The sequence below is a fragment of the Pelodiscus sinensis genome, chromosome 3 (genome assembly GCF_049634645.1).
Source record: "Pelodiscus sinensis isolate JC-2024 chromosome 3, ASM4963464v1, whole genome shotgun sequence".
Lineage (NCBI taxonomy): Eukaryota > Metazoa > Chordata > Testudines > Trionychidae > Pelodiscus > Pelodiscus sinensis.
The window spans coordinates 184,195,492-184,216,494 of NC_134713.1; the positions used below are offsets into that span (position 1 = coordinate 184,195,492).

Below are 21,003 nucleotides of genomic sequence, written 5' to 3' on the forward strand. Positions count from 1 at the left end.
TCAAATCAAAGTTTCCCATATAAATATTTGTGTCTCTGAGATTAAAAATTTGCATTCTGGGAACACTCTTTAAAATTGTCTTAAAAATTGTTTCCATAAACATTTTTGCTGCTATTCTCATTTACTACACTATTGTCAAAAAGTAAGTGAAAACACAACTGAAGTGAATTTGGTGTTATTGATCTGAGCAAAAGTGTGCAGAAAATGTTTATAGAGTCTGCTTGATTTCTAGATAAACAAAGGTGTTTTGCAGGCAATTATAATGCAGTACAAAAGAATTTTGGGGTACCAGTCACAACTGTTGCAGCTGTATGGTCAAAAGCATTAATGTTTTAGTAAGTTATGTCTTTTAACACCACAAAAGCTTGATGATTTTCCCTAGAAAATGGTGTTTGTAGTAGAGTTGTTTATACATAGAAAGCAAGAAGTTACTGACTGCTTCCATGGAGTTAGAAATGTAAACATTTAAGGCCAGACTTTTAAGTGCTTAACGCCCACAAAGGGGTCAGATTTTCAGAAGAGCTAAGCACCCAGTGGGATCCTGATCCATTTATGAAATCCATGGAAGATGCTGCTGCTTAGAGGTTGATTCTGTACTCTCTTGCACCTTGTGTGTTCATTTAACACCTGAGAGAAGCGAGTGTCAAATGCTACCACTGGTGTGAGTGAAGGATTCAGATGTGGTAACATTTTGCCTGCACTCTGCACAGGTGTGACTGCATTGATGCAAAGCCGTGTAGAACTGGGCTCTTGCTGTCATATTCTGATCTCTGAGGCTACGTCTAGATAGTGGGGCTATTTCGGGGTTCTTTAAATGCACCCATTATTTCAAAATATATTTTCAAATAACAAGCACACTATTCTGGCTTCCCTGTAATCCTTGTTACACAAGGGCTAAGGGATTTGTTGGAATAGTGCTTTATTTCGAAATTATCTTGAGCTATGCAACTTGTGTAATGCAAATGGCGTAGCTTATTTTGAGGTAAGGGTGCTGTGTAGATGCGCCCTTAGAGGGTATCTACTGCACTATCAAAACTGCTGGGTTTTTTTTTAAGGACAGTGATTGATCCAGCAGAGATCAATTTATCATGTCTATTAGTCACAATAAATCAACCGCCAACTGCTGTCCCATCGACTCTGATACTCCACGGCTGCGTCTAGACTGGCAAGTTTTTCCGCAAAAGCTGTCTACACTTGCCAGCTGTCTACACTGGCCACTTGAATTTGCGCAAGAACACTGACGATTTAATGTATGATCGTCAGTGTTCTTGCGCAAATACAATGACTCTCCCATTCAGGGAAAAAGCCCTCTTGCGCAAATGCTTTTGCACAAGAGGGCCAGTGTAGACAACTGAGAACCGTTTTGCGCAAAAAAGCCCCAATGGCAAAAATGGCGATCGGGGCTTTCTTGCGCAAAAGCGCGTCTAGACGCTCTTTTCCACAAATGCTTTTAATGGAAAAACTTTTCCGTTAAAAGCATTTGCAGAAAATCATGCCAGTCTAGACATAGCCCACTATAACGGGAAGCTCAAGGGTTGTTGACAAGAGAGCATCTCCTGTGGACACACCGCAGTGAGACACTATGATAAGTAGATCTGAGTACACTGACTTCAACTATGCTGTCATGTAGCTGAAGATGCATAACTGAGATCAATCTCCTCCCCTGTAATGTAGACGAGATCTTAGTCTTTTAACATTAGTATAACTTCATAGACTTCAGTAGAGTTATTCCAGAGTTACAACAGTGAGAGACTGAGCAGAATCCAACTCTTGGGGTCTGCCCAATTACTGAGGCTATGTCTACAGTACAGCGTTTTTTCAGAAAAATTGTTGTTTTTCTGAAAAAAACTTAAATTACATCCACAGTGCAATTGCATTCTTTTGAAAAATAATCAAAAGAACAGAGGGTTTTTTTCGACAGCAGTAAACCTCTTTCTACAAGGAAGAATGCCTTTTCCAAAAGAGCTCTTTCAGAAAGAGGATGGAGAAGAGGGTTTTTTTGGTTTTTGTTTTTTTTCAAAAGAAGAGGCCTCCAGGAAAAAGCACAGGTGCCCCGGTGGCCACTCCATCCACAGTAATCACATCTTAAATGTGAGATAGCGTCCACATTTATTGGACACTATCTTTCGACAAAGCAGATCGCTTTTTCAATGCGCTTTGGCAGCGTGAATGCTCTCTTTCAGAAGACATTTTTTCAGAAGATCTCTTCCAGAAAAGCTTCTTCTGAAATAAACCTGTACTCTAGACATAGCCTTAGTGGTGTATATTTGAGAGAGTAGTTACATTTTAGAGGAACTATAATAAAACTGTGCAATAGAACAGAGCTGTGCTTACAAACTACCTGAACTAAAAGCAATATTTTTCTTTGTTTGCTGTCTCTATCCCATCTTTCACTGCTACAAAAGCAATAAAAGGAAAAACACTGGAGCAAAAAAGATGGGCGTGAACTAGGGACAGAATTAAGACACATGACTCCCCCAAAATTCTGTATCACATCCAGATAATGGACCGTGAATGATTGGATCTTTAAGCTAGAAATAACTACCCCTGCACAGTTAGGCCTTGTCTACACAGGGAAGTTGCCCCAATTTTATTTACATTGTTTTTAAACCAATTTAGTTAAAGTAGTGCAAATCTCTGTGCAGATTCTTTTATTCTGGCATTTATTTCTTTTACTTAAGCCAGTTCTCAATAAAATTAACCAAAACCTTAACGAGGAGTAATAGTAGGAAGCCTAATCCGAACTACCTAGTCCGTGCCGCGTGTAGCCGCAGGCATGGAGTCCGAACTAGCCGGGATTTAAAAATGGCGGCGCCCGGCAAGATGCAAATGAAGCCCGGGAAATTCAAATCCCGGGCTTCATTTGCAACTTCAGATGCCTACATTAACCACCCTAATTCGAACTAGGGTGGTAGTGTAGACATACCCTATGTACTTTACTGGGGCCTACCCTAGTTATAGATGACAGCAGTACATAGGGTTGCCAGATGGTTTCAACAAAAATACTTGACATTACATCACAATCTACATTACATCTTATTTAGAAAATACCGGACATTTATATTTTCTCATTTATATTTTTTCAATTTGTTTCCCAAACAGAAAGCTCAAATATTGGACTGTCCGGTTCAAAACCGGACACCTGGCAACCCTAGCAGTACAGAATACAGTAGCATGATTGTTCAAGGATTGCACACAAGAAGTTATGAAGCCCACATTAGTGAACTGAACTAGCTGCTTGTTATCCAACGTGTGCTTAACTGGTTCATCAGCAGGTTACAGAGCCAGTCTGGGGAAAAATCTGTCAACTGGATGTGTCTCCACTGTAGCTGGGAGGTGTGATTCTGTGTGGCCTGACAGACTTGTGCTAGCTCTCAGTTGCATATTGCAGCACTGGCAGTGGTTTGGGCTAACTGCCCAACCTTATACCCAGCGGTTTTGGGTGGCTGAAACCCTGATTATTAGCTCAAACTGCTGCCCGTGCAGCAATGAACATGCTGGGTTTTTTTTAAGGTGTGAGCTAAACCAGAGCTAGTGTGAGTGTATCTGTCCTAAGACTCTCATTTCCCAGTTACAACGTGGGTACACCCATTATGTCCCATTGTGGTAGCAGTGTGTGATCAGTGACCTCATACTGCTGACTTTTGTTCCCCATGGCCCGCCCCCACCCCTGTGCATACAACCACACATTTTTGTTCTTTGAAGGGACTTGTTTTGGTGGGGGAATGCTTTATTTTGTCACTTTGCTTTCTTTGCTAGACATTTTGCCTATGGTTTTAAGACATGTTTTTCAGCAGCACCCAGAAATCTTTGAGCAGAGAGAGCCATACAAATATTGATAAAGTTCCCAGTGCCTGACAGTTGGTGTTCAAAATAGTCATAATGCCAAGCAAAAGTCTTTGAAATCTAAATGATGGCATTTTATTGCAATTCGGAAATTGCCACGTGTCCCAGTTTTTAGCTTAAAAAGGAACTTCTTATCCAGTGTAAATTGGCTTATGTTTGAGTGAAAATGGGCCCATTCCAAGTAAAATGTGTCTTCAGACTTTCACATTTTAATGTGAAAACAGTCATTAAAAGAAAAGCAAAATTTGAGAGGCATAAAATAAGATGAAACTAGATAATAAGGTGGTTATGATCCAGTGTTTGGACAAAAATCTGGAATCAATTGAAGTAGTATTTTCCATCGTGCCATTTACAGCATAGTTGTTACATATTTCAGATATAGAACAGAAAGAAAGGAAATATATTACAAGAAACTCAATTCATTTCAGTGGGATTTGACAAGGTTTCACTCAAGATGCTAGTCAACAGTGGTGGGGGAGCATTCCAGTATTTTCAGCATGTGCCCCAGAAATTAGAACATATGGTGTGGGTACTGATAAAGAATCCAGTTTTAACTGGGAGTTTATTTTAAATTGAGATAAAGGTGAACTGCGATTTTCAGAAAGCTTGCTGCAGGGTTACCATTGTAGAGCTTTTGGGAAAACTCTGCTTTATGTTCTAACTTTTGGATGTAAACTTACAATATATAACGTCCAAAATTCCACATGCTATCACATAATACTCGTATTAGTTGCCTGCCTATACTGACAACCAATCTTGGAGCACTTTGCTACATAAACCTCCCACTGATATAAATAGCATACAAAAGGACTTCAAAACTGGACTGGAAAATAAATCAGAATTATGAGTTCAAAATGCCAGTGCCGTCTTATGAAGAGCAAATATAGTTTAACATCTTCCTTCAGTACATATATATAGTGAATAATATGGTGTAAAGCAGGGGTGGGCAATAATTTTTGCCTGGGGGCTACTTCAAAAATTTTTAAAGTAGCCCCAGGCCACCCTAAAAGGGGCGAGGCCTAAACAGGAAGGGGTGGGGCTACCCCACCCCCAGACCCTGATTGGCACGCTTCTCTACCCCCAGGTTAACCAGTGCCTGGGGGTGGGGGAACGCAGGAAGCCTCTTCCCACCTTTTGAGGAGCACATGGCTCCTTGTAGGGCTGGGGTAGGGCAAAGGAAGCTTCACGGAGCTCCCTCGCCCCAAGGTCCTGTTTGGCCTGGGGGCGGGGGAGTGCACAAAGCCTCCACCGCTCTCCCTCCCTGCTCTGCGAGCGCTTCAAAAAGCCATGTGTTCCTGGCAGGGTGGGAGAAGGCTTCGGGCGCTCCTAATTGGCCCCGGGGTGGGGGAGCAGCAGGGCCTCCATGGGCCAGATCCACCCACTTGGTAGGCCGGATCCAGCCCACAGAGGCCCTTTTGCCCACCCCTGCTGTAAAGGGACTCTAATTCTTCTTGGGCAAGGCCTTGCAGTTCGGTTTCTAGGTACGTTTCACTGGGATACGCAGTATCTGTCTGCCTCTACCAGTGGTATTTTAACATGTCCTCATAGGCCAAATCTGGCCTGCTCTATATGACCCTCCCTTTATACCTATGCAGATTGTACAGAATCTAAAATTACATTTAAAAAAAGTTGAAAGCCCGACTCCATTAAAGTCAATGGCAGTTTTGCCATTGACTTCAATGAGGTCTGGAATTCACCCTGAAGGTATGTCTGTCCTGTAGCGGGGAACATACATCACAGCCCAGGTAGACAGACGCGACTTTGCTCAAAAGTAGCAGTGTGGTGAACCGCATGAGACAGCTAGCCACCCAGGGGGTCGAACAGGTGTATACTTGGGTAGCTACTAGATACACTGACCATCCATCCTGGAAAATCCGGGACAGTCTCGATTTTTAATCTCCTGTCCCAGTGTCCCCGTGAAGCATTGGAATGTCCCGAACAGTCCCGAGACTCCAAACGCAGCTGCATGTGGAAGAGGAGTCATGGACACTTCTTGCTCAATAGGCGCAGCCAGACTTGGCACCTGTTGGGAGCGAGAAAAAGCAAGTGATTTGGGAGAGGATAGGCACCAGGAACCCAGGTACTGGGCTCACCTGGGCTGCGGGGAGGGGGTGCCAGGAAGCTGGGGGGAGGTAGCAGGGGGGCCTGAAATGACCTCCCCTGGTCCAGAAAAATCCCTCATCTGAGATCAGTCACATCCTGTGGGTGTCGGACCAGGAAGGTCCAACCCCTCTCCCAAGTCCCCTACTGAACCATCCCTCCTGGCTAGACACTCTACCCACAGTCTGCTCCTGGACCCTCCCACTTGGCCAGACACTCTACTCCCCCCACCCTGCTCCTGCATCCTCTGTTGCTCCTACACCCTCCCTCCTGGCCACACACTGCACCCTCCCCCTGGCCAGACACCCTACTCCCAGCCTGCACCTGCACCCTACCTCCCACCCAGACCTCACAACCAATTCCCCTTCTGCACCTCACCTCCCTCCCAGCTCCTGCACCCCCATACCTATCCCACACACTGAACTCTTCATTTTTTGTCCCCACCTCAGAACTTAAGGAGGGTCCATAAAATTCACCAGAAAGGCAAACCTGGCCTATGGAAAGCCCTGAACCTCTGTCCTCCCTGTCCCTTCCCCTCGCCTCATGGAGCATCAGAGGAGTGAGGTGTCTGAGTTGGAGGCCACCTCAGGTTTGGGGAGAAGGTTTTTTGTTTGTCACTTGTGTGGTTCCATCTGATTTTTCTGTGGGTCAGTGGCCCCTGACCCAACAAAGTTTGCCTACCCCTGTGTAGTGAACAGGGGTGGCCGCTCACTGACCTTGAGGGGGAAGAACCCCTCTCAAAGTCTGGGTGGGCCAAGCCCAGTCCTGCCCCTTTAACTTCCTGGGAGCCCTGGAGCAGGGCAGGTAAGATAAAAGCCCAGCCTAGGAGCTCAGTAAAGCCCCAGCTGCCGGAGGAAGCAGAGGCCTGCCCTGACCTCCCAAGCCAGGAGGGCCCTGAGGACCTTGCAGAGGCCGAGGACTGCCCTGGACTGCCGGGCTCCTGCTCTGAAGAGACCTTCTTTACCCTGCCAGTGGGTGCAGACTATGACAACCCCGAGAACCAGCAGCCTGTGTGGGGCTAGGTAGATGCGGAGGGGAAGTCAGGCGGTGGCCCAGGGAAAACAACAACTGTTAGGCTCATCTTACAACACTTTAGAGTGTGTCAGTGTGTTGTGGGCTGGATCCCTGCTGACCCCAGTGACAGCCAGGGCTGCCACTGCTAGGGCCCTGTGATGGGATATGGTGGATTAGGGAGGGCCCACGTTGCCCCTGCTATCCCTCATGTACTGGCTGGCAGTCCTCTCATCACCTCTCTTGCCTGAGGAAGTGTTTGTTTTGCTGAACCAGGGACTGGGCTTTACTAACTGTAGGACTGCATATGTGTTGCTGCCCCGCCCTGAACCAAGGCCTGGACCTTACTAATTGTGGGACCGTGCTTGTGTTGCTGCCTGCTCTGTAGTCAGGGCCCTAGGGTTTAAAGGGAACCGCTGGACATTTAGTTCCAGGTCTGAGCACAGGTCAGGAACCCAGGACCCAAGTGGCCAGCTTACATCCTGCCATAAATAAAGAAAACATTGAAACCTTTTGTGTTGGACATAAATTAATATTTTGTTATTTAAAATGAAGTTTTATCAATTAACATGAGAATTAAAATGCTTAATCTGTTTAATAATTAAAATTAAACCGTTACCCATAGTTGCAGCACTAGCAAAATGGCTTGGGTGTAATTATGTAATTAACGGTGACTTTCCATTAGCAACTGGTGGTCCACAGAAAGGTCTAAACTGAGCCAGGTGGTCCACAGGCCAAAAAGTTTGAGAACCACTGAAATAGTCACAATCATCTCTCACCCTGAGAGACCATTGCAGACTCCCTGCTGCTCCACAAGAGCCCACAGAGAGATCAGGTCTGTTATCACCGCGGTGAAATCACTTTGTCGCTCTGGTATGGATGATGGTGAGACTCTTCCTCATCCAAACAGTTGAGGATTTAAACAGTGTGTTAAGATGCCACTTGGCGCATCCAGACAGGCAAGCTGTATCATCTCTCTCCAGAGACAGGACTGTCATGACTTGCGTGTCTAGGTGAACAAGCCCTTTGTGAGCTCTGAGAAGAGGTGAGATATTTTGACTTCCAGTTTCAAGGGATTTGTTCTTCTGTCTTTGGGCTGCATGTTGTCTAGACGTCAATAGAGTTAGCGGTGACAATGCATTTCTGAGTTACTGACACACATGGCTAGTGTTGTCAGGGTGCGTGGCTAATGTGTCCCTGATTCTGGTTCCAAAAATATGGTCACATACATTCTACTGGATTATGTTGCAACATCCACACTGCTATTTTTAGCATTATAGCTCAAGCAGTGCTAACACACATCTGTCTACATAGGCTGGAGAAAGTGTCTAGCTTTCATGTCTGAACTGCGTGTAACTAATGCAGTATTGTTTTCCTGGGTCTGCAGATAAATGTGACCACCTTTGTTACATTTAATCTCATTGCACTGCCACAATGTAAAGTGAATAACACATTTATGTCAGCATCACTATTGTATTGCTAATCGTTTCAGATCATAGGACGTGGAAATGGAAGCTCAGAGTTTGGTGGAAACTGGGACTTGTTACAAGGCAAGAAATGCAGAGGGAGGAAACGAGACACACACAGTTATACCTGGCTCTTTATCCCCTTCTAGTTGCTAGCCCATATACAGAAGTTTGAGTCTGCTGCTGCCTTTGAGTTACACCGTATCCCTTAAAAACAACAAGCAGTCCTGTGGCACCTTAGACTAACACATTTATTAAATCATGAACTTTCCTAGGTAAAACCCACTTCATCAGATGAGTTGGAGCGGAAATTACAGAATCATATGAAGAAGTGGGTTTTACCCACTAAAGCTCATGACCTAATAAACATGTTAATCTCCAAGATGCCACAGGACTGCTCATTGTTTTTAAAGTTACAGGAAAACATGGCCGTCCCGCTAAGACTTTTTACATTATCCTTTAGATAAGCAGTAGAAGCAGGTGGGATTTTTTGATCCTGAAGTCCCAGGTACAACCCTGACAAGATATAGCATTACAAGTGAGTGTGACAATCAGGTACAGTACTGGCCAAATATTAAATGGTAATATTCAAAGCTGTTATATATTCTACCACTGATGTTTGGACAAACTGTACACCAAGATCTAGTTACCAAAATTTGCCTGTTAAAGTGAGGATTGCTCCAACTTGCCAGAGCCCTTCAATGAAAGGCATACTTTCTGCAAAGATTTTTTTAAAAGAATGCTTATGATGGCTTTATTCTGCTTACTCTTTCATACTTGAGCTTGCCTTTGCCTAACCTGTATTTCCCGGAAGACGCAATCCAGGACTAGAGAACTAGTAAAATGACATCATCACAAACACCAAGAAAGATGTAATCTCACTCAGGAGTGATTCAACATTCCTACCCTCCATTGAAAGAGACATGAAAGGTCCCACTGTAGTTCACTGGTGCAGAGCAAAAACAAACAAACAAACTTTTGGTGGTAATTATTTTGAGGGTTAAAAACAAGTAGAATAAATAAAGTTTTCAAGCCTTTCATCATCAGGCAAAAAGGGAATGATGCAATTCTCTCTCTCTCTGATTATCTTTAGAACAGGTATGTTTTTTGCAGAAGATGACCAGAAGCCTTCATCTTTGGGGTGTGTATTAGTTAATTGTTATCCATAGGTATAACTTTATCTTATGCTCTTGCTTTAAAAATTGCCTCTTAAAATATTGCAGAATTTTAAGATTACTGTATGTGTGTATGAATGCTCAGCCTGAATATCTAGTTCTGTTGTTTGTAATAAGGCTTTCCTGGCAGAATCAGAAGTCATTGGAAAATAGTAGTGAAGTGTCAATTTCTTACTTATCTAAACACCAAAACAAAAAATGTCCATTATTAATCATGGAACTTTAGTCTGCTACACTTACAGCACCTCTAATGTTATCTTTAGCTGACAGTTTTGTCTGGCAATCCACAAGAGACTAACTCTTGCACTGCAATGATTTTACCACTGTATCTGTTTTGTATCTTCACACATCTGGTCATTTTTTTTTTTCAGTAAATAATTAAATTGAGTATTTATAAACATACTTCTAGTTTGTTTAAAAAAAAAGTTTAAAAAGTCAGAAAAGATGCTCGGCACTCCCTGAGACGTGACACCTAGAAAATCCTACCGAACAAACTTCACTCCTGCGGCAGGGCCTGCTGGCCAAGGGAACCTGACTCCCAGCGAGCTGAGACGGTAGCCAAGCCGGCCCCACCCTCCGCTTAGAAATCGCGCAGCGGACCCAACACAGGCTGCTTGCAGCGCATCCAACGGGAGCGAGCGAACCCGGACTCCACCCCTGTAACACAGGGTCCCGCCCCGGGCCTGCGTGCGGCAGCAGGGAGCCGTGCCCAGGGCTGAGTCTGCTCTCCTCCCCCTTTAAAGCAGCACCGCCCTTTTGGGCTCTAGCCGCGCCACGCCCCAGGCAGGCAGCTCTCTCCAGCTTGGCGCTGGCAACCCCGGCTCCTCCCACGGTGCGGGCTGGCTGTCAGAGGCAGCCCCAGTCCCCCTCCCCCCGTGCTGCCTCCTCCATGCCCAGGGCTCAAGCAGGTTTTTACATTCACAACTGACCCAGCAAACCTAGGGGAGCCAGGGCTCAGCATGGGCACAAATTAAGCCCGGCACCGCTTATGCCCCCACGGCCCGGTCTCCCCCTGCACCAAGGAGTAGCACCCCCCCCTTAGTGTTAAGCCTGCTGAACCCAGCCCTGCCCTCAGGGACAGCCCTCTCCCCAGGGCTGGGCTCCCCTCTCCCTTGCTACAGGCTCCCCTGGGCTGGGCTCCCCTTCTCCCCAGCTGCAGGCTGCGCTGCGCTGGGCTCCTCCTCTCCCTTGCTGCAGGCTCCCCAGGGCTGGGCTCCCCCTCTCCCTTGCTGCAGGCTCCCCTGGGCTGGGCTCCCCTGATCCCTGGTTACAGGCTGGGCTGGGCTCCCCTGATCCCTGGCTACAGGCTCCCCAGGGCTGGGCTCCCCTGATCCCTGGCTACAGGCTCCCCAGGGCTGGGCTCCCCCTCTCCCTTGCTGCAGGCTCCCCAGGGCTGGGCTCCCCCTCTCCCTTGCTGCAGGCTCCCCTGGGCTGGGCTCCCCCTCTCCCTTGCTGCAGGCTCCCCTGGGCTGGGCTCCCCTGATCCCTGGTTACAGGCTGGGCTGGGCTCCCCTGATCCCTGGCTACAGGCTCCCCAGGGCTGGGCTCCCCTCTCCCTACTGCAGGCTCCCCAGGGCTGGGCTCCCCTCTCCCTACTGCAGGCTCCCCAGGGCTGGGCTCCCCTCTCCCTGGCTACAGGTTCCCCAGGGCTGGGCTCCCCTCTCCCTGGCTACAGGCTGCGCTGGGCTCCCCTCTCCCTGGCTGCAGGCTCCCCAGGGCTGGGCTCCCCTCTCCCTGGCTGCAGGCTCCCCTGCGCTGGGCTCCCCTCTCGCTTGCTGCAGGCGCCCAGCCAGCCCTACACAATCTGCCAAGCTCCCACCACCCTTGGCCTGTCCAATTTAGAGGGAGGGAGAGGAGTGCCGCCTCCCCCTTACCTCTGATTGGCCGGCTGGGTCATGCCCATCAAGCCGAGGCCCGCAGCGGATTGGCCAGGCGGCCAGACCAGGAGAGGCTCGCTGCCTTCCTCCCCCTTTCCCTTCACAGCAGCGTCCTCAAAAGACTCATTGGGCGAAGGGCCCCTCCCCTTCTGCCTTAGTCGAGCGCTGGCCGGGCACTGGCTGGCAGCCCTGCCACTCAGCCTGGCTGGCTCGGCCATAGGCTGCCGGGAGCAGAGTGGGCGGGGCTCCTTCCCCCTCCTGTGACTAACTAAAGTCTGTGAGTCACTGCACAACCCATCAATCCCATTAAATGCCGTGTGCGGGCAGGCGGCGCTGCCTGGGCTGCTCCCTGCGCTGCCCTAGCCCCCGTGCATGGGCTGCCGCCGCTTCCCCCCTCTGATACATGGCTGGCTGGCTGGACTTGTTACAGTGTCACCTCCTGCCCGCCAGCTGCAGCACCAACTTCCCCCCCAGCTAGTCTCCTCCTGCCCGGGGCTGTTGCAAAGTGATGGGATAGAGAGAAGCCGCTCCAAGCACCTGGGCTCCTATTTATTAGTCTGTCTCCCTGTCCTATTCCTGGGTGGTTCTTCTTCCTCTCTTCCCTTTCCCCTTCTTTATTTTATTCCTCCTCCCTCCCTCTCCCCTTGCCTTGGAGCCTGGATCTCTTGAGTTCTTCTGGAAAGGGTGAGTACAAGGCATGGCCTTTCTGACTTAACATTTTTGAGTGGCACCCTCTTCTTTTTTTGGGGGGGGGGGAGTATTTTTTGGAGCCTGGGCTGTGCTGGTTGCTTATTCAGTAAATATCTAGAAATAAAATGGGGGTGGAGAGAAGGGTATGTGATCAATATATTTAATACTGCTACTTGCTATTTATCTGTTGCAAACTATTTAAAAGTTGAATTGATGTCTTTGAAGCTAACTCTGATATGTCTCAACGGTGATACTTTTTATTCCTCCTTATCTTATTTTACTCCCACTCCCTTACTCCCATCTTGTCTGTCCAGATCAAGATTTTATTAAAAAATACTTCATAAAGTATCTGCAACCCTTAAATGTCTATAGATATATTCACTGTTGTGAAATAAAAATATTTCTTATTGAGACTGGGGGAAAAATGATGTAATAGATATTAACTTTTGAAAGTAATTCATATTGCAGTGTATTTTGATGGAGCACTAGACAACTCACTGTCCAAATCATACTGCAGCTCAAATATTGTGCTGTGTGTACATTTATTAAAATGAAACCATGAAGTAGTTGTCAAGCATTTGAACCCATAACAAACAAGGAAATTAATTTGTTCTACCACTGTATCTTCAGCAAACTCTGATCTGTTTACGTATTTCAACACACATGGAATGTACAAGCCTTATTTCTGAATCACAGGGAAATGAGTGTATCCAACTGGAGTGTTAGCCTTCAACTTCAATTTGAATGTCCTTTTGGTAGATTAAACTCAAATTCAAAATATTAGTGTAAAATAATTGGACTTGGAGTTTTTGTATTGAGTGTTGAATATCTAATTAAAAATGACACTGGAGCATGCATTTGTGCTTTGTGTAATCATAATATCCAAAGTTGCTAAAATAAAAAAATCTTACATCGCACCCCCAACAAGTAGTTACAGTGCATCTTCAGAAGATACTTTCCAAGCCTCACAACTTTGCCCATCTATATATAACATTATTTTAAATAGACTAGTAACTCACAGCAGTCAAACCGGATGAATGAAGCAGTTTTGAATTGTTGTGTTTACTTTCTTTCAACACCTTAACATTGTCTCTGTCTCAAGTCTAAAAACAGTCAGTAGGAATTTTCACTAAACTTTGTGAAAATACATGATTGGTGCTAGACTAAGATCTGGTATACCAAGTTTCAACAGTTTATTTTAACATAAAAGAGATGAAATCAAGATCATTTACCAAGTGAGGCTTACTGGTTACGGTTAACAGGTGAGGGCTGGAGCAACCCCTTGTTCCCTGTGGGGAGAGACTTCTCCAGCCAGTGCGGGTCCACAGCCATGGGTGCTCCAGCCTGGCTGGAGTAGCCCCTACCTGCCCCCATTTAAACAGTTAACTGGTTAGCCATAACATTTAACAGATTAAACAGGGTTTTACATCCCTAGTGACACTGGGTTTCATTTCAATAGATTGCAGCTGTTGTCCAGAGACTCTAAAATTGAGCATGTGAGGAAAAACATCAATTGTCATCCATGATATTGTAAAAAGAAAGAAGAAACTTAGATTGCTGAGATACTAAATTCAGAATGGGAACACTATTTGCTTTTTTCCTTAATTTTTGTGTGTGACAGTTATGAGATACAAATCATTGCTTACTTAACACGGTCCTAGTCTGTGTACTTACAGCAAATGTGAATTTGTCCAATATGCTTAAAGCTTTTTAAAATACCTGTGTTGCTCTCATGGGGGCCCTTTTATATATGGCCATTTTGAGTTAATATTTTGTAGGCCTGTTTCTCCTTTCTTAGTGGTTATCATTCCCATCTAGATGGGAAGTTTAGAATCCAATGTTGTGGTGTTGTTTTTTAAGCCTACAAATGCCTACTTACATGACAAACTGTGATTCCAGCTCTTCTCAAAAGTAGTTCTGCTACTCTTACTCACGTGTAATATTTTACTACATGAGTAGTCCCTTTGATTGCTGTGTGACTACTTGCATACTAAAGTACCAAACATTGAGAATAAGGGTAACAGAATCAGGTTCTAAATACTTAACTTTTTCCTTGAAATAAGAATATACTAGATTAGTGATATTTCTTGAGGTCATGGTGAGATCTTCGGATAACTAAGCATGAGGTTATTCTAATAAATGATCACACCAGAAATAACTGGTTGAGATGATGCCTATACTATAAATGAAATAAGCAAGTACGTTTCAGGGTGTTTTGATGCGGTGGACGGTAGAAAAATATTGTGACTTCTGGTATGTTGTAATGAAATTCTGTGCTGGAGGGAAGTTTAAATACTGAAGGTCTTGCAGGAGGAAAGTTGGTAATGCTACCGAAATACAATTAGAGGTATTTTTCACATGACATGAAGAATTTTATTGTTTTCAACGAGAGTAGAAGCAGTTTAAGAGTAGTTGATATTGTAGGGAGTGTTCACAACTCTTACTTCTCTGACTTGCCTCTCTCTTAGCAAAAAGACCTGTGGCAAACAAGCTATTAAGATTTAAAAAAACTTGTCTAGTGAAGTGGTGGTGTATCTTGCCATGATGGATTACATGTACTTTTTATAAATCTCCTGAAACTCGTGTTGGACACTCTTCAGAATGAAAGACAATTATTTCATGTTTGTTTCATGTTTTCACTTCCTTTTATGACTGTCTTCATGGTTACGTGTTTGTGTCACTGATTGCAATGTCACTGTAATTAACATTAATTATGCAAACTAGATTGCGTTTAGAGGCACTCCAACTCTGTATTGATACTATCATCTCTTTTGTTGGTTAAACAAGAATGCAGATATTTCAGGATGCTGGAAGAACTATAGCTATTATAAAATAGTGTCTGCACAGAAAACAAAAGCAAATACAACTTTTAGGTCAAATATTGTATCAAGTTTTTATTTGGCAGCACTGGTTAATCACACAGTTTGATTTGAAACCCTGAGACATAGTAAACAAGGATACAAAATGGAAGTAAATGTAATGATTCTATGTAGACTTAAGAGTTTCACTATATTCTTTGTAGAATCGTGCCCAATAATATCTGTAGTCCTTATTTGAATAAACTTTCCATTTAAGTATGTGAAAATTTTGCCTGCTTAAGGAAAACAGAATTTGGCAGGTAATGAAGTGCTAGCTTTGACGAAACAAACTGATAGAACAGGCAACTTTTTGCTTAATTCTTTTTTCTTTTTCTTTTCTTTTTTTTTTTTTTTACAAAATTTTTTTTGCTTTGTTGTCTCTAAAAAACCTCCACTCAGCGTAAAGAGTGATATTAGTTTTGCACACTAATTTTTCTAATTAGAAGTGCTCCTAGAAAAATGATAGTCTAATCATGTTTTATACAGAGAAAGTATAGTAATGTTATCAGAATTAATTCAGATTAGCTACAGTGAAATTAATAGAAATTTTTAAATCTGACTTTGAAATGCCTCAATGAAATACATGAGAATTGAGTGATTCATGTTAGATTTTAAATAGACATCATAATTGCAGGGATAATTGTGGTTTTATATTCATAATATACTTACAGAAGAAATACCATGGCAGAGGAAGAATTTAAATTGGAATTCTTACACTGTAAAAATTCTAAGGTGTTGGTGTGCAAGTATACTATAAGATACTGGAAAACTATTTAGTTTTCCGCTGACTTTCCACACCAAGTAATCAAGAATTTGTTTGCAGTTTATATTAGGCATTTGTCTTCTGTGCAAGACTATCAGTGTAGTAGTCTTCTGGAAAGTTAAAAACAGGATTCTGGGCTCTGAGATGTGGAGCTTATATAGTTAAATTGGAAGATTCCACCGTATTCAAAAATTACCATTTAGCATTCTAGTGAGTCTGTTAAGTCATGGAGATGATTTTATGAAAATCAATAAAATGCTTCCCCCCCTCCTTATTGTAGAAGCATCTTCAAAGTAAAAGATGTTATTTCTTGGTAGCATTTCATATTGGCTTGATAAATTCTTAATTTAGAAAGACATTCTCTTCAGTTTAGACAATACATGTAAAGATAAATATTTTTTGCTTTTGGCCTTTTTTTAAGTGTCTTTATTAGCTTGCCTCACAGAAATCACATTCACCTCCAGACCTGTAAGTGATTTCAGTGTGTCTGTCAGCAGACTCAAGAATGAAGGTCACTTATTTTTCAGATGACCTCCTGGCCTGACATTGGTTCCTGTTGCCCAAATGCTGTATATTTCTTAACTCCCGGCTTTTGGTTCCATGCGCATGCTCTTAAGTAACACAGATGTGTGGAAGATCCCAAAATACCAGGATGTGATGTACCCAAAGTAAATTTGAAAGAGAAATTGTGACCTTATCTACTTTAGGGGGTGAGGTGGAAAGAGTTGGTATTGACCTCTGCAGAACCTGTAGTATGTGTTATAGCCTTTTCTTGCCTCAAAGGTCCATCTGTTCTGCTATTAGCAGAACAAGTAACAAGGTAGTTTATCACATTAAGTACTTGTGGAGAAAGAAGTGACAAATTGACAGTCTCACTCTGTAGCATGTATGAAACATTAAGTATTGGTGATTTGATGATCTATTTCAGGTCAGGTCTACACTGGCAGAGAAAATAGATGTAAGATACACAATTCAGCTATGCAACAGTCACAGCTAGAAGTAGACACACCCTAATTTTTTTTTTCTGGGGCAGCCCCCTCATGGGAGGTTGATGAGAGAAACTCTCCCATCGACTTCCCTTATGACTGCGAGGAGTGCTGCAATTGATGGGGGTTCAGTTTAGTGGGTCTTGTCTAGACCCCCTAAATTGAACCCCGGAATATCAATCGCCAGAGCTTCAATCCTTTGGTAAGTATAGACAAGCCCTTAAAAGGGACACTAAATGGGAGCTATTCACCCTTAATGTTGGGACTCAGTTTTGCAACTGAAATCAAAATTACTATATTAAAACAGGAGAACTTATTTAAAATCTCCTGAGTGTTATGACCCCAGATACTCCAAAGGGTTATTCAAGCAAGATAAGGTACTCTAAATCTTGTGAGGGAACTTACATGCCTTAGTGATCTATACTGTAATTCTTAACGCCTCTAGAATCCACGTGTAGCAAACTCCAAGTCAGCAGCTTTATGAAGAACCTACTTCATGACACGTGAGGAGAGCAACTATTGAATTTTGGTACGTTGGGAGCTTACAAAGCTTGTTCTTATATGAACAGAAACTGTTCAAAATGCCAGATTAATGATGCATGCAACAGTAAAGGTCACCAACTTGGAAAATTAATAATATGGTTCATGTTGACATTTCAGAGGGAATGCAGATTGGAGTGAGCCACACCCCAGTCTGTTCTTGTGGTTTCAATGGACTTGTATTTTTCACTGCATTGAAACACAGAAAATAAGCAGTCTTCCTCTCTTCTCCACCCCAGCCAAACTCCTTTCTGTAGTGAAAATATTTGTGATGTTCAGCATTTGTTTGTTGTATGTATTATTACATAGGATCAGAGTGGGGCTTTTCCTGTTCATCTGCATTTTAGAAGCTGTATTTTTGTCTTCTAGTCAGGTTGTGTTCCCGAAAGACCATGGGAGTCAAAGTTAGCAAATAGGTTCCAGATTCTCCAAAATACTGCCTGTAGTTAAGGAAACTTATTAATGACCCTGTGGCCTTCACAACTTCTCTTTGGCACTGCTGTGGGAGTCAGTTCAAAGATAGTTGTACACAGAAGCAAAAAAAAAAAAGAAAAAGAGGAGGATAGATAAAGAAATCCTAACTGAGACAATCTCAAGCAATAACAAAGATGTTACTTTTCATAACTGAATAATTATAGTAGTCACATGACAATGTGAAGCTTCTAAGTGGAGAAGAAATTGTAATTACACCACTGTTCCTGTCTTGTAAACCATTCAGCCATTAATAGTGGCGTTAAAGGCCATTAATTCAGTCATCAAATTTCTTGTGAAATTGGAATTTTCCTTGTAAAAATTAAAATTTGAATTTATTGTGTTTTTGGATGGCTAAACGTTGGGGAGAAATAAAGTAGTAACACCGTGGTAAGGCATATCCATTGTATTTTTGTTGAAATAAAATAAAGATATGCATATTTTCCTGTGCTTACTCCTCCTCCTCCTCCTCCTACTTCTCTTCTTCTGTTAGATCTCTGCCATTTCCTGTTCTCTCTCTCTAGTGTTATCTTTTTCTCACTCTTCTTGATCTCTCATTTCTTTCCATCCTCCTTTTACCTCTTAGTGCCATTATCAGTATGATCAATTATTGGGTTGCATTAGCATTCAGGTGCCCAAGTCAGGATTAGGGTCACATGTTGCTAGGCACTGTATAAAAACATAGTACAGGTTGTACCTCTCTACTCCGGCATCCTTAGGACCTGACTGATGCCGAACCAGAGAATTTGCCGTATCATGGGAGGTCAATGTTGTCTAGCAGCTTTACCAACACTTCCATTGCTTACGGGGCTCTTAGAAAACATTTAGCTCCAATTCACCCCTAAATAACAGCACAGAACCCTAAAAACCAGGACTGGTGTCTTTAAGCAAACTTTATGGGACCACAGGAAACTTGGCCACGCCTGTAATAAGTGGATATCCAGCTAACTAAAATCATGGTGGACCAGAGAGTGCTGGACTAGAGAGGTTCAACAATCCCTGCTCCAAAACATCTATAATTTGAACAGACAAGGTATTCAAAGGGCGAGAGGGGAAACAGAAGCACAGTGACATGCTTTGTGTCACCTTGGGCAAGGCATTCCAAGTCAGGAGCGGAGCCAGGAATAGAAGATGGGTTCAGAACCCTACTCTAATACCCTGTTCAATAAACCTCCCACCTCACCTCTTTTCACCTCTTTATGCTATCAGGTTTTGTGTCTTATCCATTCCCCTTTCCCATCATAAATAAACTCTACCTATGAGTGACTTTTCAGAATTCATTTTGAGACTGTTCGATGGCCATAAGCACTTCTTCTGGTGCAGCATCGCTGATTTCATGGAATGTCTCCTGACTTAGACAAGGAGAATGAGAAATGGCATTTAGGCCCACTAGTTTTACATACCAGAAGAATACAAGTATGTTCAGGTCAGGTGCCAAAATGTATTTGTAGAAGTGAATGTAGACAGAGAAAAGGAAATATTTAGTACCTATGTGTCCTGATCTATATGCTGCACAAATCCAACTAAGGCATACTATAGAGCTCAAAGGTATGTCTTCGTTAATGCTTAAAAGACTACATCAGCTATTCTGCTAAGACCAGTAGCCTGAAAATGTGAAGGTAAGCATGATGAGTAACTTCTTTGAAAATATAGCTTCTAAATAGACTTGACATGTCTAAACCTACTGCTTACAAGTGTCCTCTTGCTCTGATGACTCTGGCATGGTAAAATGGGAAAGGTGATATAGAGAGATCCATGTTGGAAACTGGCTTGCAATGGCAGAAAAAAACAAAGTAGCAGTAGTCCCCTTTTCTTTTTCCCAAGCAAACTTTTAACTTTGAAACAAATAGAATTATGTTTTCTTAAGCTCTTTTTCTGGGAACAAAACAAAGTATGGAAAATTTTAAATGTAAAAAGCTTATCTCAAATTTTAGGTGGAAAGCCTTGACATAATGGCACATGTGCAATCCCTAACTTAGAAAATCTTCTCCCCTAAATCACAGGCTTTTAAAATTTTTCTCTCTAGTGGTTAATTAAAAATTAGATGAACTGCCCTCTTGCTCAGGGCAGATATTGAATTTCTTGGACTGTAACATAATGGATTAAACTTCATGTTACTTCATACATTTTATTAGTCTGTATTGGCAGCATCATAGTTGTCCAGGCATAAGTGGTTATCCACCTAAAATTGCCCTGCTAGGGATTTAAGTACATAGTGCAGAAAATTCAGAAGTTTCAGTTTCCAGAGCATTTGTGGACTTGTCCTTTTCTGTGTACATACTCCTTACTATTCTGTGTGCATTGATGATCAATGTCCGTTGTTGTCAACAGTCCCCTTGTCCAGGGTATGCACGCGTGTTTGGTGATTCTCCTGCAGGCCCATGCATTCCCTCATTCAATTGCAATTCAAGCTCAGCCAGCCATTCTTTGGGAAATGCTTGCTGATTTCTCCTTCCCTCTCTTTTTCGGAGTTTAGGACTGTCTCTGTGGCTTTCCCTGAGAGGCCAGGCCCCAAAATCCCGATGCCTTTGCCCGAGAGCAAGAGCAGGAAGCAAGCACTATCTGCCACAGCTATGAATCTGCCAGAGACCTGTATACTACATTCATTACTGGGGCAGATATTGCCCGGTTTTACTCAGACAGACTGGTCCCTTCCAATACTGCGACGGGGTGTCTGTAGTAAGCACTGAGTTCAGATGGCATGGAAAATAAGAACTCTGACCAGTAGCTCTGAGGCTTTTCTCTTCTGGCAGTCTCTCCCCTTTCCCCTGCCCCCTTTGCTGGACACCAATTGGATTTGTATCCCTAGGAAGAGCTGGGAAGCTTACCTAGCCCACTTCTCCTACTGGTTTCCTAGACTCATGAGCAGAGCAGGGATGGGACAGCGAAAAATTGCAAGGGATTGGGCAGTGTATGTTCTCTGACCCTGCAATGACATCCCCCCCTCTGCCTTCAAAGGAGAGAAATGAAGGTTTTGCCACTTTTCTCCTTTTCTGGACTTCTGTGAGAAGACAGTGAAATGTCCTCTTTCCAGAGAAAAAGGGGAGTAAGATAATAGCACCACTTATGAAAGATCTGCATCAGGAAAGGGCTAGAAAGCTAAGGGGCTATTCATCTGGCCCAGATCCCCCCCATATTGTGTATCTGCATTACATACACGAGTTACACCAATCTAGCCTCTTACTTTAAAATAAGTGTGTGTGGTTTCCATGTGTCTTTT

The 21,003-nt window shown here is 43.5% G+C and overlaps 1 protein-coding gene across 1 annotated transcript in view; it reads left to right on the forward strand.

Moving 5' to 3' along the window:
* Nucleotides 1-11,763: 11,763 nt before the first annotated feature.
* The window catches only part of SERTAD2 (SERTA domain containing 2), a 109,115-nt gene continuing 99,875 nt past the window's right edge, over nucleotides 11,764-21,003 (forward strand). The window contains exon 1 of the mRNA XM_006114081.4: nucleotides 11,764-12,159. The gene's annotated coding sequence lies outside the window, so the exon portion shown is untranslated. The remainder of the gene's footprint in view (nucleotides 12,160-21,003) is intronic.